The sequence below is a fragment of the Tamandua tetradactyla genome, chromosome 12 (genome assembly GCF_023851605.1).
Source record: "Tamandua tetradactyla isolate mTamTet1 chromosome 12, mTamTet1.pri, whole genome shotgun sequence".
Classification (NCBI taxonomy): domain Eukaryota; kingdom Metazoa; phylum Chordata; class Mammalia; order Pilosa; family Myrmecophagidae; genus Tamandua; species Tamandua tetradactyla.
Genome location: NC_135338.1, coordinates 23,500,680 through 23,515,959, shown reverse-complemented (window position 1 = coordinate 23,515,959; position 15,280 = coordinate 23,500,680). Strand labels below are relative to the sequence as shown.

At 40.5% G+C, this 15,280-nt stretch overlaps 1 protein-coding gene, 1 long non-coding RNA gene and 1 pseudogene across 3 annotated transcripts in view; 2 read left to right on the top strand and 1 right to left on the bottom strand.

The window, feature by feature from the left end:
• LOC143651269 (uncharacterized) overlaps positions 1-15,280 on the top strand; it is a 216,349-nt gene that overhangs the window by 69,654 nt on the left and 131,415 nt on the right. The window lies entirely within an intron of this gene.
• LOC143651270 (uncharacterized) overlaps positions 1-15,280 on the bottom strand; it is a 33,028-nt gene that overhangs the window by 14,482 nt on the left and 3,266 nt on the right. The gene's annotated exons all lie outside the window — the stretch shown is intronic.
• On the top strand, positions 8,975-9,702 carry LOC143651268 (14-3-3 protein zeta/delta pseudogene; annotated as a pseudogene).

The following is a 15,280-nucleotide window of genomic DNA, read 5'->3' as shown; positions in this document are numbered from 1 at the left end:
TACCCTATCAGGTGTCCTCTAGCACCACTGGGCTGCTTGGATGCAGGCATGGAGAAAGTAAATGGTTTGACTCATCTAGAGTTGCGGCTTGGCCAGATGGGAGTGATGAAGAAGGGACCAAGAAGTTAGGGTATTGATAAGTAGTGTTAAGTGATAGACTATGGATTCTTTACTGGGCACGGGGAAAAGAAAAGAAAAAGAGAAAGGAAAGGTGGACATAGAGATTGGTAGACAAGATGGATTTAGTGTCCCAATGAGGTCTAAGAGGAGTGCCAGTGAAAGTAGTTAAAGAGCTGAGAGAATAGGAGACAATGGCAAAAAGTGGGATGTTTAATAGGAATTAGTCCTTTGGGAATTAGGCCAGTAACGGGAATGAGAGTGGCTGACTCTGTTGGAGTAGAAAAACACTACTGTGTAGGGTCAGGAGGAAACATGTAAATTAGGTGCAGTGCTGGTCAGAAAGTATTATACACCCAAGAAAAGCCATCTTTTATCCTGATCCAATCTTGTAAGGAGCAACCGTTTCTTTTAGTCCTGTTTCAATACTGTGGGTTGGAAATTTTGATTAGATTTTCTCCATGGCAATGTGACATGCCCAATTGTGGGTATTAACTTTTGATCATATGGAGATGTGACTCCACCCATACCAGGCAGGTCTTGCTTAGTTACTGGAATCCTTTAAAAGAGGAAATATTTTGGAGAGAGTCAGAAATGATGGAGCTGATAGAAATTTTAGAACAACGCTGACATAGATGATGACACTTGGAGAACAGAGACACAGATGTTTGGAGATGCTTGGAGCCCAGCAGACATTGCCATGAGATGTTAAGCAAGCCAGAACCTGGAGAGCACCAGGGGAAGCCAAGAGATGAAAGCCAGCCCTGGAGAAGCAAAGTGAGGAAGCCCCACAGAAACAGAGGCTGAAGGCAATGGAGTCCAGGAGCAAGGGACCAGCAGATCCAGGCACATGACTACCCAGCTGACAGGTGTTCCTGACCCACTGGCCTTTCTTGAATGAAGGTAACATCTTGTTGGTGCCTTAGCTTGGACAATTTTATAGGCTTAGAACTAGAAACTTGTAACTTACTGAATTACCCATTTTAAAAGCTGTTCCAGTTTTGGTATATCACATTCTGGCAGCTTGCAAACTAACACAGGTGCCAAACCTTCAACAAATAAAGAGGTATGACTAGGAGTTCAGGATATGAAAAGAATAAGGAGTCTGGGAAGATAGTGCAACTGAATGGCACAAACCCTAAGGTGTGTGTTTGGGTTGGGGTTGGTGTATTAATTAGATGTGGATGAGTAAAGGTCTAGGAGCAGCATGGAAAACAAAGAGAACATCAGCTCCCCTCCCACCCTGAACACTTGGGCAGTGACAGAGTATAAAGCTCCCACTTGTGAAGGCTGCCAGGATGGTGGTGTCAAGGGAGATCCTGGCTTCAGTGAAGGCAAGAGGGAGGAAGTTTTTCTCTAAGAAGAGGCTGAGGATATAGGGGAGTTGACTGGTTATAGTGCATCAGACTGGATCTTGAGGAGGGTAGGGCTGGTCTGGGGCAAAGAGTACAGATGGTGGATGCAGAGATGATGGTGGACAGGATTTATACAGAGGACACTGGCTGATGATAACAGAGATGACAGACATGGTGGATTTATCTTCAACCTCATTTGAGGAGAGCAAGCATAGGCTTGGAGAAGCTGTTTGTTCTTCTCCAAGACTGTTGTTTCCATGTTCCTGCTGCATTTACTGTTTGTGGTAGTTTGAAGCTATGTACCCCAGAAAAGGCCATCGTCATTTAATCCATTCTTGTGGGTGTAGACCAGCTGTGGGTGGGCCCTTTGATTAGGTTATTTCCATTGAGATTTGACCCACCTCATTCAAGATGGGTCTTGATCCTTTTGCTGGAGTCCTTTAAAAGAGGATAAAATACATACAGAAGTTAAGAGATGAAATTAAGTGAAGCTCACAGAGAAGAGCACCAGAGAAGCTGAGAAAAGATACCACTGAAGCCAGAAGTTGAAAGCAACAAAACCCTGGAGAAAAGGACCAGCAGAGTTGCCATGTGCCTTCCCATGTGACAGAGATATCCTGGGGGCTGGCTGCTTGTCTCCAGAGTCCAGGCATTGCCCTGTTGATGCCTTGAGTTGGACATTTTCATGGCCTAAGAACTATCAATTTTAAGTTAATAAATCCCCTTGTAAAAGTCAACCCATTTCTGGTATACTGCATTTACGTGGCTGTACTTTACCAAACCAAAACACTGGCAAAGACATGTGATTTTTATTCCTTTGTGGGTTACTTGTGCTTTCTATCTGGATGCTTGAAGGGTTTTTAATTTATTATATAAATGTCATTAGGATGTGTCTAGGGATGGGTCGTTTGTTAATAATTTGACTTGTAATGCAATCTGATTACTCAAGTCTATCTAGCTCAAGAAAGTTTTCTTTCAGTTGTATTTTTTAACTTATCATTTTTTCTCTCTTTTTTTTCATTTTTCTCTGTGTTCTGAGAAATCTTCCCCATATTTTCTTCCATACCACAAATTCAAATTTCATGGTGTAAGTTCTGCTTTGTACAGTGTAAAATTTTTTTAATGGAAAATTTTTTTTATTAATTAAAAAAAATTAACAAACAAAACATTTAGAAATCATTCCATTCTATATATATAATCAGTAATTCTTAATATCATCACATAGTTGCATATTCATCATTTCTTAGTACATTTGCATCGATTTAGAAAAAGAAATAAAAAGACAACAGAAAAAGAAATAAAACGATAATAGAGAGAGAGAGAGAAAAAAACTATACGTACCATATCCCTTACCCCTCGCCTTCACCTACCACTATTTCAAACTGAATTTATTTTAACATCTGTTCCCCCTGTTTTTATTTTTATTCCATATGTTCTACTCTTCTGTTGATATAGTAGCCAAAAGGAGCATCAGACACAAGGTTTTCACATTCACAGAATCTCATTGTGAAAGCTATATCATTGTTCAATCATCATCAGGAAACATGGCTACTGGAACACAGCACTACATTTTCAGGCAATTCCCTCCAGCCTCTCCACTACATCTTGAACAACAAGGTGATATCTACTTAATGTGTAAGAATAACCTCCAGGATAACCTCTCGACTCTGTTTGGAATCTCTCAGCCATTGACACTTTGCCTCATTTTACTCTTGCCCCTTTTGGTCGAGAAGGTTCTCTCAGTCTCTTGATGTTAATTCTCAGCTCATTCTAGGGTTTTTCTCAGTCCCTTGATGCTGAGTCTCAGCTCATTCCAGGATCTTTGTCCCATGTTACCAGGAAGGTCCACACCCCTGGGAGTCATGTCCCACGCAGAGAAGGGTAGGGTGGTGAGACTGCTCGTCATGTTGGCTGGAGAGAGAGGCCACATCTGAGCAACAAAAGAGGCTCTCTTGGGGGTGACTCTTAGGCCTAAATTTTAAGTAGACTTGACCTATCTTTTGTGGGGTTAAGTTTCATGTGAACACACCCCAAGACTGGAGGCTCAGTCTATAGTTTTGGTTGTCCACACTGTGTGTGAGAATATCAAGAATTCAACTTGGGAAAGTTGAATTTCTCCCCACTCTCACCATTCCCTGAAGGGGGCTTGCAAATACTTTTCCAGTCATACAGTGTAAAATTTAATTCTGCTACTACGTTGGTATGCTTCCTTATAATACTTGTTCATCTTACCCTTTTGTATCTGGTTTTTTCCCCATCTGTTCTTTCTTTATCACCCTCTGTCACATAAAGATGATATAATCTTGCATCCTGCTAAGAACTGAGAAAAAAAAAAGTCTAAAATTTTCTTAGTGAAGGATCATTTTTAGAAGTATGGTCTTTCTCTGAATCTTCAGGAGCATATTCCTTTTCCCTTGTTTGCAATACTTATTTTAGACTTCATATTGCATGCTTGCATTTGTTTATTTGAAATGAAGAGAGTTTTTCATGCAGTATCTATGGATTTCCATTGCTATTCACCATCATCTTGTAGTCTGGAAAAATCCATTCATAGTTAATTGTTAAAGGGCAGATCAGTTGTTCCCTGTTACTCCTTTCGTGTCAGTGCCATAATCCTACCACTTAGGTCCCTGAAACTATGACTCTATGAAATAGATGAAAAGTCTCAGCAATCCCTGATTACCAGAGATTTCCTATACTCTTCTCCTTCTGGAGAGCTTTGCTTATGAATACCAGGCGTTGTCCTGTTGATACCTTGAGTTGAACATGTTCATGGCCTAAGAAGTGTCAATTTTAAGTTAATGAATCCCCTTGTAAAAGTCAACCCATTTCTGGTATATTGCATTTGTGTGGCTGTACTTTACCAAACCAAAACACTGGTGAAGACATATGTTCATTTCTTCAAGAAATTTCCTACCCCATCAGTTTTTCTTTTTCTTGGAGCTACAATCCTCAAATAGAGCTTGATTATGTGGTGAGCCAGTTAGATGCTCAACAAATCTTGAATAGGAACTAAAACATAAGTGGGATAACTCAACTATGGCACCCATTAAGTCAAATTTCCTTTTGTGGCTCCTTATATAGCTTGCAAAATATTAATTTATTCCTTTCCCAACAATATAAATAGCGTTCACACATGGAAATTGAAAAACAAAACTTCCCTTGTTGGCACTGACCTGCCTCTGGTTGAATATCTTTGCAACTTATACATACAATTAGCATGACCCAACCTGGAAGAAGCCAGATGACTATCATCTGGATTCAGTAGTTGCAATCAGCTAAAAAATCTGGAAAATGAGTTAAAGTATGGCATAGTGTCATGTTGATCCTCTTCCCATCAAAAGGTGAAATCTAATTCTACTGCCTTTGAATATGAGCTGGTCTTAGTGGCTCACTTCTAATGAACAGCATGTCATGGAAGTGATGCTACATAGCTTCTCAGGCTAGGAATAAAAATTTCTGCCTGGTTGTGTACTTTTTGAATCATATAAGAAGCCTGGCTACCCTGAAGCCACTATGCTGAAGAGGCCACATGGAGAGACACACAGAGAGAGAGATATCCTAGGAGTCCCAACTGTTCTAGTTTCTCTAGCCAGGCACCAGACATAGGAGAGAGAATGCCTTTGAGACAGCTCCAGCCCTACCACTGCCTGCAATTGCAAGAGAGACCTTGAATAAGAACTGCCCTGCTGAGCCTACCCCCAGAACCATGAGAGCGAATAATAATAAATTATTGTTGTATTATGCCACTAAATTTGTGGAGTTCTGTTATGCAGCAGAATATGTTTACCAAGAGTTGGGGAATAAATTTTTAATGAAAATTTTAAATTTAAAATTATCCAACAAATGTAACCTTGGGCTGTCTGTATCTCTTAAATGCAATAAAAAAATATGCTACTATACTTTGCTGTACCAAGATAGGAGTAGCACAGGCAGAAGGAAATATGCTCCTTTTTCTGATGAAGCAAACTTAAGGAAAGGAAATTGAGCCCTGGAAAAGATCTTAGGGCTGTTGCAGGGAGGCATCTTGCCTTTGGGATCCATCTGAGACCTGATTGATCCGTCTGGTCAGTAATGGCAAGGCCAGACTGCAGGGACAGTGCCTGCTGCCCCATCTGCTCCTGGACACAGAGAACTGCCCTTCCTGGAACCAAAGGGTCAATGCCAGGTATGAGAGCTCAGTCTGACCATTCTGTGATGTCTACCACATGAATGGGCTGCAGTTTAAATTACCTTATAGCTTATAGAATGCTTTTATTTGATTGCACATACCTTGAATTAGCCATGTTGCCAGCAATTGGAGGACAATTTGGCCAAATTTTTAGCCCAGTGCTTGATTGTGGGCCTCTGGCAAAGCACCCTGGGAGACTATGGAATTCAGGGTTCAGTGGAAAGCAAATGACTGTACTAGAACCCCAGAACCTCCTAGAGCCATAAGAATGTATTTGACCTATTCTGAAGAGAGGCGGGAACCAGAAATCAGAAAAGTCTCCTTAATTTAGAATTGCTACCCTGCTATATTCACCAAAAATGTGTGTTCTGTCTGCTTTTGATACATCCTCAGCCCAGAAACTCTCTTCCAGGTGGCCCTGGGAAACACAACCCAGGGCCACCTAAAGCAGAATTGCAATGCCTTGGTGAGCTGGTTACCTCCACTCTACTCCTTTGACACCATCTGTGCTGTTGATATTGGCCCTGTGTTTTTTTTTTTTTGCTTGGGCAGGCACCAGGGATCGAACCTGAGTCTCCATTATTTTTGTTACAGCTAGGGCTGACCAAAAGAACAGGAAAGATAGTTTGAATTACTAAGTCTGGGCACCCTATAATGGTGATTTGAGCCAGATCTGTTTTAGGATGGGGGCCTTACAAGCTGGCCAGAGTGATGTTAAATTGCCATCCCAGATCCTTCACTAAGACAAGGAGTCCAATATGACTGGAATCTTCAAGGAGAAAATACCTAAATCCCTGAGAGAGGAGTGAAATGTGAGTTCAGTGTGGATTGAAGACTCTTATGACCAGGAGACAGCAGGTTGAGCGGGGTTGGGCTGCCTGCACTCCATTCCCCCTCACTACACCCCCAATCCCCCACCTCCCTACCACACACCCTGTGGGCCAGGCCAGCTCTCTAGCAGCTATGGCAGAGATCTGTGGATGGTGGAGTGAAGGGGAAGATGTGAGGAACTGCATGTTGTTGCTTGTCTCTAGTGCCATCTTGATTAACACAAAGAAGTGCTCTCTCTTAGGGGGCCAGAGAATCTATGCTGAATGAACTTTAAAAATGTAAGATGTGGGGTCCAGGCATTCACAAATGCTGACATGAATCAACGCTTATATTTCTTATCTCAATTAGATCCCCACTCTTCTCTGGAATCCAGCTACCCAGCTGCTGTCGGTATTGTCTTTAGCCGGAGGCTGACAGTGCCCCTGGAAAAGAGCTTATTAAGAATAAATGAACCTTGGATTCAGACCCCTTAGGGTTTTGACTTTCTGAAGCTACAGAAAAATAAAAACTCAGCTACCTAGGCTTTGCATTATTATGCTTTCTGGGTTATATTTGTCTCCAGGGAATCAGCTTTATGCACATCTAAGTTGTATATTTCATCTTGTTTTTAATGGAGGAGATCAGATTTTAAGCAACTTTCAATTCTCTGAGAAGTCCCATATGAACTGGGAGTTTTGGGCAGTGAGATGACTCTTCTAGAATACTCCTTTCTTGGTCAGTATGTTAGTTCCTGAGCCTTGGTCCTGGCTGCTGACTTAGCTGTGCAGTCACAACTTTTTGCTCCAGTTAGCATTTGTTGAGTCTAACACAGCTATAGGCTGGGAAATGTTTTCTGATTTTCCTGCTGCCTCATCAGTAAAATTGACACCTAAATTCCAATTGCAGAGGCTTTGTTACTATGGAAGATGTGAGAGGCAGAAAAAATCACAGCTGGGTCCTTCATCCCAGGTGGAGTTTGAAAAACCGGCTGTAAATGGAACCAGCTTTTGACTGTTAACTGGGGACAATTTGGTCTGGAGGTGTTTTGTGAATAGAGAAAATCTGGAACCCCCTGCCATTGGTTTTCAGTGAATAACTGCACTTCCAGGAATGCACGTCAGGTCAGCATGCCCTCAGTTAAGTGGTCTGTAAGGCTAAGGAAAAGTTTTAAGTAGGAAAACTTTTCTTAAACTCTGATGCTTCTGTGGTTGGACAGTTCATCTAACCACAATTCATCCTCTGGTATAATTGTATCACCCCCACTTCCTTGAAATGGTGCATCCACGAGACATTAGAATAGAGCTCAGCCTAGGCAAAGAGTGGCGTAGACACAGTGGGTTCACAGTGATGTTTCTTGTTATGCTTGATTCTGTGGGCAGAGGAGGTCACCTAAAGACTTTCTAGGCTGGGCTCCTTGCTAAATCCTTGTATAATCATTTTGTGACCATATATGAACATATTTCAATTTCCTAAAACAAATGTTGACTTCAGAAAAGATCCCGGTTACGATTCTTCAGGAAGCGAATGCTCAGCAGTCCATTTCTTCCCATGTGTGCCCTTCCTCAAGATGGTAATTTACCCGAAGAGTGCAATTATGCAATTGAAAAGTCTTAAAATTGGATTGTCAGGAAAATGCTGTGGAGCTTCTCAAAATAGACCAGGTGTGAGTGTGAAGTGATGAGACTGATACTTAAATTTTTGTATAGCTGTACAAAACAAAAGCAACATTTCTGAACTCTGACCTCCTCCTTCCCTGCTTAATTTAGGGTAGTTGAATGCAGACTCTGGAAGCTTCTGCCAGAGCACTGTTCACTCTATTTGTGTTGCAAACTCCCATCAAGGAGCCCTGTTGCTCCTTGTTTATTTATTTGTTTTTATCATTGTCTAGGGAGGAAAGGGTCTGACCTGGGGCTTGTTGATGGAAAAGACAGACATTTTCTTCCTGGGTCCTCTCAACTCCCCATGGTTGCTTTTAGAAACCTCTCAGCTCCTGAGCTGGAGGATTGTTGAGGTGTACAGTCAACTTTCTAGCATTTTGCAGTTTTTTTGTTCTCATATTTCCCTAAGTATTTCACTAGAAGGTGAAAAAGGGTGGATCATTTTATCTAGAAATATTTTCCCACTCTTTTAATAATACTTCCTCTTCCCATCTTATGGCTGGTGTCTGAATCGGGAGTTAGAAACTGATATGAACCTAAAACTCTTCTAAATTTTGTGTTCGAGTCTTACAACATTGTAAATGAATATGGGCATTTCGTTCCACATTTCTGACACATGGGTTACACAAACTATAATGTATGTATTCGAGACCACTTCAAACTAGTCACCTTAGGACTCCATATACTCATTCCAGTGCTGATACTATTGCTCAAAATGCCCACCCATTTCTTCTGGAATTGTTTCCCAAGCTGGCTGAGAAACCATATGAGAAAACCTGCCACAAAGTAATGTACCAACTGCCTCCCAGAGACTTCTTAGCCCTGTCCATCTGCCCTCACCTACTCTGGGCACAGAGTAGGTCATGGATAAAAATGAGCTGGTGCAGAAGACCAAACTGGCTGAGCAGGCTGAGTGACATGATGACATGGCAGCCTGCATGGTCTGTAACTGAGCAAGGAGCTGAATTATTCAATGAGGAAAGGAATCATCTTTCAATTGCCTACACAAATATTGTAGGAGCTAGTAGGTTGTCTTGGAGGGTCATCTCAAGTATTGAGCAAAAGACAGAAGGTGCTGAGAAAAAACAGCAGATGGCTTGAGAATACAGAGAGAAAATTGAGACTGAGTTAGGAGATATCTGCAATGACATACTATCTCTTCTGGAAAAATTCTTGCTCCCAAATGCCTCACAAGCAGAAAACAAAGTCTTCTATTTGAAAGTGACAGGTGATTGCTATCATTACTTGGCTGAGGTTGCTGCTGGTGATGACAAGGGATTGTGGATCAGTCACAACAAGCGTACCAGGAAGCATTTGAAATCAGCAAAAAGGAAACGTGACAAATGCATTCTTTCAGATTGGGTCTAGCCCTTAACTTTTCTGTGTCCTATTATGAGATTCTGAACTCCCTGGAGAAAGCTTCTTCTCTTGCAAAGACAGCTTTTGATGAAGCCAGTGCTGAATTTGATACAATAAGTGAAGAGTCATACAAAGACAGCGCACCAATCATGCAATTACTGAGCTACAGCCTGACCTTGTGGAATCAGATACCCAAAGAGATGACCCTAAAGCAGGAGGAGGGGAAAACTAACCACCTTCCAACATTCTAAAGTTTAGAAAGTCTGCCACATTCTAAAGTTTACACAGTAGACCACTGGTCATCTTTGCTGTCCCTCAAATATTTTTTTGTTTATAATTTATGGCAGGTTTGTGTTACTTCTATTTAAATTTATGTAGTTTTTATGGTTAGTATTAGAGGAGCAGAGCCAGTTAACATTTAGAGAGTTATCTGTTTTCATCTTGAGGTGGCCAGTATGGGGATGTGGGATTTTTATACAAGTCATAAATATTTGGCTTATTACTTCTGGTACATTGTGGCTTCAGAAGGGCCAGTGTTAAACTGCTTCCATGTCTAAGCAAAGAAAACTGCAAACAGTTTGATTTGTCCTGGCTAGGACATTGGTTCTAAAAAGGGATAATTGGTTCCAGTCACAAGTATAGTTAGTGGGGGTACTTTAAGACGGAGCATATTTAAGGTTGTGGTAGAAATAGATGCTCCACAAATGGCACATGTTGAGCCATGTGTGTCTGAGGAACACACAATCTCAATGTGCCCTTGACGGCAGCTGCAGAAGTGTTTGTTCCTTTAGACAAAGTCGTGACCCAATGTACTCTGGGGAAGGGCAGAAATGATTCACGTTTCGTTATCTGTCGTTACCTGCTGTTTGCTTTCGTTACCTTTGCTACACTCGTTTTATTTGTATTTAAATGTTTTAGGCAACCAAAGAACAAATGTACAACTAATGACACTGTAAAAATGAGTTGCATGGTATTCATTACTTTGTGTGTATCAAGCAAAGCAGTAAAAGAAAAAACCTGTGTATTCAACTTTTTTTTTTAGGTTTTTGCTTTTGTGATGTTTTTTGATACTTGCCTAACAATTATGTGCTATAAAAATAGTTAACAGGGAAGTAACTTGATTATGGCCAGCTTTGTTTAATGTCTCATGAAGTTTTCATGAACAAGCTAGGCATAATTGTTAAGAACACATGTATTAAGTTGATGTAAGTGGAATAGATGTTTTGTGAATAGAAAAAAAATAAAACAGTGATACACCACAATCTTACTTTTTGTGAATCAAAACGAGTTTTGCACGGCTGGTTTCCTACACTCAACTTTATCTCTCAAAATGGGCTCCAAACACCTTCTGTTTCTTAAAATCAAATCTATTCTCAAAAGGTGAATATTTACTACTCACCAATAATGGGATTCTAAAGAAAATACCGCAGGCTATGAATGTGGTTGTTTAAATGAAGTGCCATGAACTTTTAAACTGGTATTAGCATTTGATTAGTCTAGAGCCTCCCAAGGAGACTTACTGGGAGCACACCAGACTTGTTTAGATGGGTAGGTTCTGATAATGGCCAAATGATCCTTAGGTTTTCATCTCACATGATAGAAAGAGAGTCTCATTTGGGCTGAGAAATGGAATAAGCTGGTTTTAAAAGTTTGTCTCGTAATATGGCACGTGAACTAGATGGGTCCCAGCCTTGCCAGTGAATGTGGGCAAAGGGCTTAGTAACTCTAGATTTCTATTTCTTCATATTTAAAATGTACGGTTTGAATCAGATGACCTCCAAGGATCCTTTTAGCTTCAATACACTGATTCATTCATCAAACATTTACTGGGCAACTATTTTAAGTGTTAGAAACTGTTTTAGAAAATGGGAGAGTGGAACCTGTCCTGAAAGATCTGAAAAATCTACTAGGCAGATGGATTGTGTACAATTTCTTATGTCACCAAATTCATCACATATATGCACTCTTTATAATACATTATGCAACATAATATTAATTATGGTATAAACTGTGTAGTTTATACTTTTTTTTTCCTTCCCAGGCTCAAATCTAGACTCTTTCTCCCAGGCATTCTGGTAATTTGATATGGCAAAGTGACTGAAGTCTGACGAATAGGAAATCCTCCAGGAATGAGCCTTCTCTCTCTTTATCTGTCTACAGCTGGATAGAGAGAACTCCACAGAGCCAGAAGAGGGCAGAGCCTCTAGATGGAAGGGGTCTGGGACCCTGCATACCAAAGTGCATTGGGCTACGATAGAAGGAAGAAAAAGCATTTGTTATGTTGAACCCCAATATGGGGGTTGTTTTTTTACAATGCTTAGGCTACCCTGCCTAATATATTTGCCTCACCTCCTTAAATGTTAGTACTGAAGGCAGGTAGCCACCATGAGAGTGCCTCGAGTGGGCAAAGAGCTAAAGGGAGCCCTGGGGTAGATACATGGGATAAAGAGGAGAATGGAACCTAGAAAGGAGGGATAGACCATGAGGAACAGATAAGAGTGTAACTATTAGAGCAGTTGATTTCCTAACCTCAGGATGTCTGTCTAAATTTTTTTAAAGAAATTACTTGAAAAAATTAGCTGTGCAGCACTTTTTTTTTAAGTGGGGAGATAATGGCCAAATGATACTTATGTTTTCATCTCTCAACCTTTGTAGAACAATAGAAATTCTTTTGAAAAACAGTCAGTGAAGAGTGAAAATTGATAATATTTTCTGAAATGATGATTCTAAGACATGATTGCCTGCTGTTTTGCAGCTCCGAATCTGAAGTATAGCTACTGAGAGTGCTAAAATTTCATTTCCTAGGAGTCTGAGCCATGTTAACAAGGTTAAAGATAAAATGTAAGTAGATGGATGCTCAAATTCATCTAAATGCCAATGTATTTGGATAATTTTAGCTTAGTCGTAAGGTGGATGACACTAAATTTAACTTGGTAGTGTATTATGGGGCCAGAGTGGTGACACCCCTGCATCCCTGAAAGAAGTCTATGTCCTAATCCTGGAATCCTGTGACTATCTTCCCTTACATTGCAAAAGGGACCTTTTGCAGATGTTGTTAAATTAAGGATATTGAGATGGGAAGATTGTCCTAGATTGTTTGGGTGGACACATGTCATCACGAGGGTCCTCACAGAGGGAGGCAGGAGTGTCAGAGTCAGAGAAGGAGATATGATGAGAGAAGCAGAGGTCAGAATGATGTGGGGCTGTGAGTCAAGGAATGTGGGCAGCTTCTAGAATCTGGAAAAGGCAAGGAAGTGAATTCTTCCCTAGAGGCTCCAAAATGAATGCAGCCCTGCTAACCCATTTTAGACTCCTGACCTGTAGAACTGTAAGATAAGATTTTTTTTTTTTAGATAAAATGTTTTTTAAACTGACTGAGTTTATGGTAATTTGTTATAGCAATGAGAATCCAATGCATATATAATGTACTGGCCACCTTTATATCTTCCTCTGTTTTATCCATAAACACTTTTTAGGCTTTGTCATGTGGGAATCAATGTTCCATCTAGGTGAGTAAAGGAAAAAGAAAATAAAAGTAAAGCATTTTCCTAATGCTTTCATTTTTTGAAACAAAATAATTTATCAAATTCTTACTACATGAGGTGTATTTCTATTAAGGGCTTTAAAAATAATAATTCATTTAGTTGCCTCATGTAATGCGAGGAGGTAGGTACTATTATCTCCTTTTGCAGGTGAGAAAATGCAATTTAAGTAATTTCTCCAAAGTTTAGGTAGCAGAGGAGGATGTGAGTTCAGTTTTGCTAGACTCCAAAGCCCATGTTCTTATCCATTATGATTCACGGAATTCACTGACTTGAATCTTTAAAACCAATTTTACATTTATTTTTATCTTCCATAAAGGTTTTATTCAAATTCCCTTCTTGTTGCTATGTGTGTACATGAATTATGTAGATTAGTTTTTAAATTTTAGGTGATGTTTGTGCCATCAAACATGATGAAACTATTATGTACTCCAGAAAATCCATGTTTTAATCCTCATCCAATCTTTTGGGGCCAGACCTATTGTTTAGGGTGGAAACCTTTGATTACATTATTTCCATGGAGATATGACATGCCCAATTGTGGGTGTGGCCTTTTGATTAGATGCAGATGTGACTCCAGCCATTCAAGGTGGGTCTTTTGGTTTACTAGAGTCTTTTAAAAGGGGAAACATTTTGGAGAAACTTCAGATGCAAATGTGGTCACAGATGTTTGAAAATGTAGAAGCCTCATGAGATGCCTGGAACTGAGAAAGCCAACAGAAGCTAGATAAGACTCAGAGCCGATAGAGATGCAGACATTTGAAGATGCTTGGGGGGCCAACAGAGAGATAATACACCTAGACATGGACTTTCAGAGGTGCAGAGTCCAGCAGACATTGCCATATGCCTTCCCATGAGATGCTAAGCAAGCCAGAACTCACTGCTGTGTCCCAGAGATGCTAAGTGAAGGCCCACCAAGGCTTAGAGAGGAAACTGATACCAGGAGCTGGAAGCAATGGAACTGGGAACAAGGGCCAGCAGACATCAGCCACATGCCTTCCCATGTGATAGACATTGGCCTTTCTCAAGTCAAAATATCTTTCCCTGGATGCCTTAGTTTGGACATTTTTATGGCCTTAGGACTGTGAACTTGTAACTTAATAAATTTCCTTTTAAAAAGTTATTCCATCTCTGGTATGTTGCATTCTGGCAGTATTTAGCAAACCAAAACAATGTTCCACTTCCAATAATGGCATACAAGCTTGTAGTAGACCAAATCTCCTGCTGTGAATACCTGGAAAATATGGATAAAAACAAAACAAAACTACCTGCTTGCAAGCATTGGAGAGCTACTCAAGAAGCAAGGACAGAAGGGTTGTGCTGGTTTGAAATGATGTATGTACCCTAGAAAAGCCATGTTTTAATCTTATTCCCATTTAGTAAAGGCAGCCATTTCTTCTAATCCCTATTCTGTACTGTATGTTTGAAACTGTAATTAGATCATCTCCCTGGAGATATGATTTAATCAACAGTGGTTGCTAAGATGGATTAGCTGGAGGCATGTCTCCACCCAATTGGGTGGGTCTTGATTCGTGTCTGAAGTCCTATAAAAGAGGAAACATTTTGGAGAATGAAAGAGATTCAGAGAGAGCAGAGAATGCTGCAGTGCCACGAAGCAGAGAGTCCACTAGCCAGTACTTTGGAGATGAAGAAGGAAAACACCTCCTGGGGAGCTTCATGAAACAGAAAGCCAGGAGAGAAAACTAGCAGATGATGCTGTGCTCGCCATGAGCCTTTGCAGATGAGAGAGAAACTGTGACTGTGTTCCCCATGTGCCTTCTCAGATGAGAGAGAAACCCTGAACTTCATCGGCCTTCTTGAACCAAGGTATCTTTTCCTGGATGCCTTTGATTGGACATTTCTATAGACTTGTTTTATTTGGGACATTTTCTTGGCCTTAGAACTGTAAACTAGCAACTTATGAAATTCCCCTTTTTAAAAGCCATTCTGTTTCTGGTATATTGCATTCCAGCAGCTAGTAAACTAGAACAAGAGTCAAAATCCTGGAGGAAAGGAAGGATAAGATAATGTCTGACAATCTATGCTATTTTCCCATTTAGACATTTGCTAATTCTTAAGTTGCCTAGGAAAACAGACGGGAAGTAAAGGAAAAGGCACCTTTTAAGAAGGACAGAAGAAAAGCAGCCAAGGCTGAGATTGCTCCTACCAGACTCTCCTCCCCAAAGTAACTACTATAAACATTGGGGGTGGTGCAGAGAACTATGACTTGAAGGCACTGGGGAATTAATAGAAGCAGGCAAATTCTGG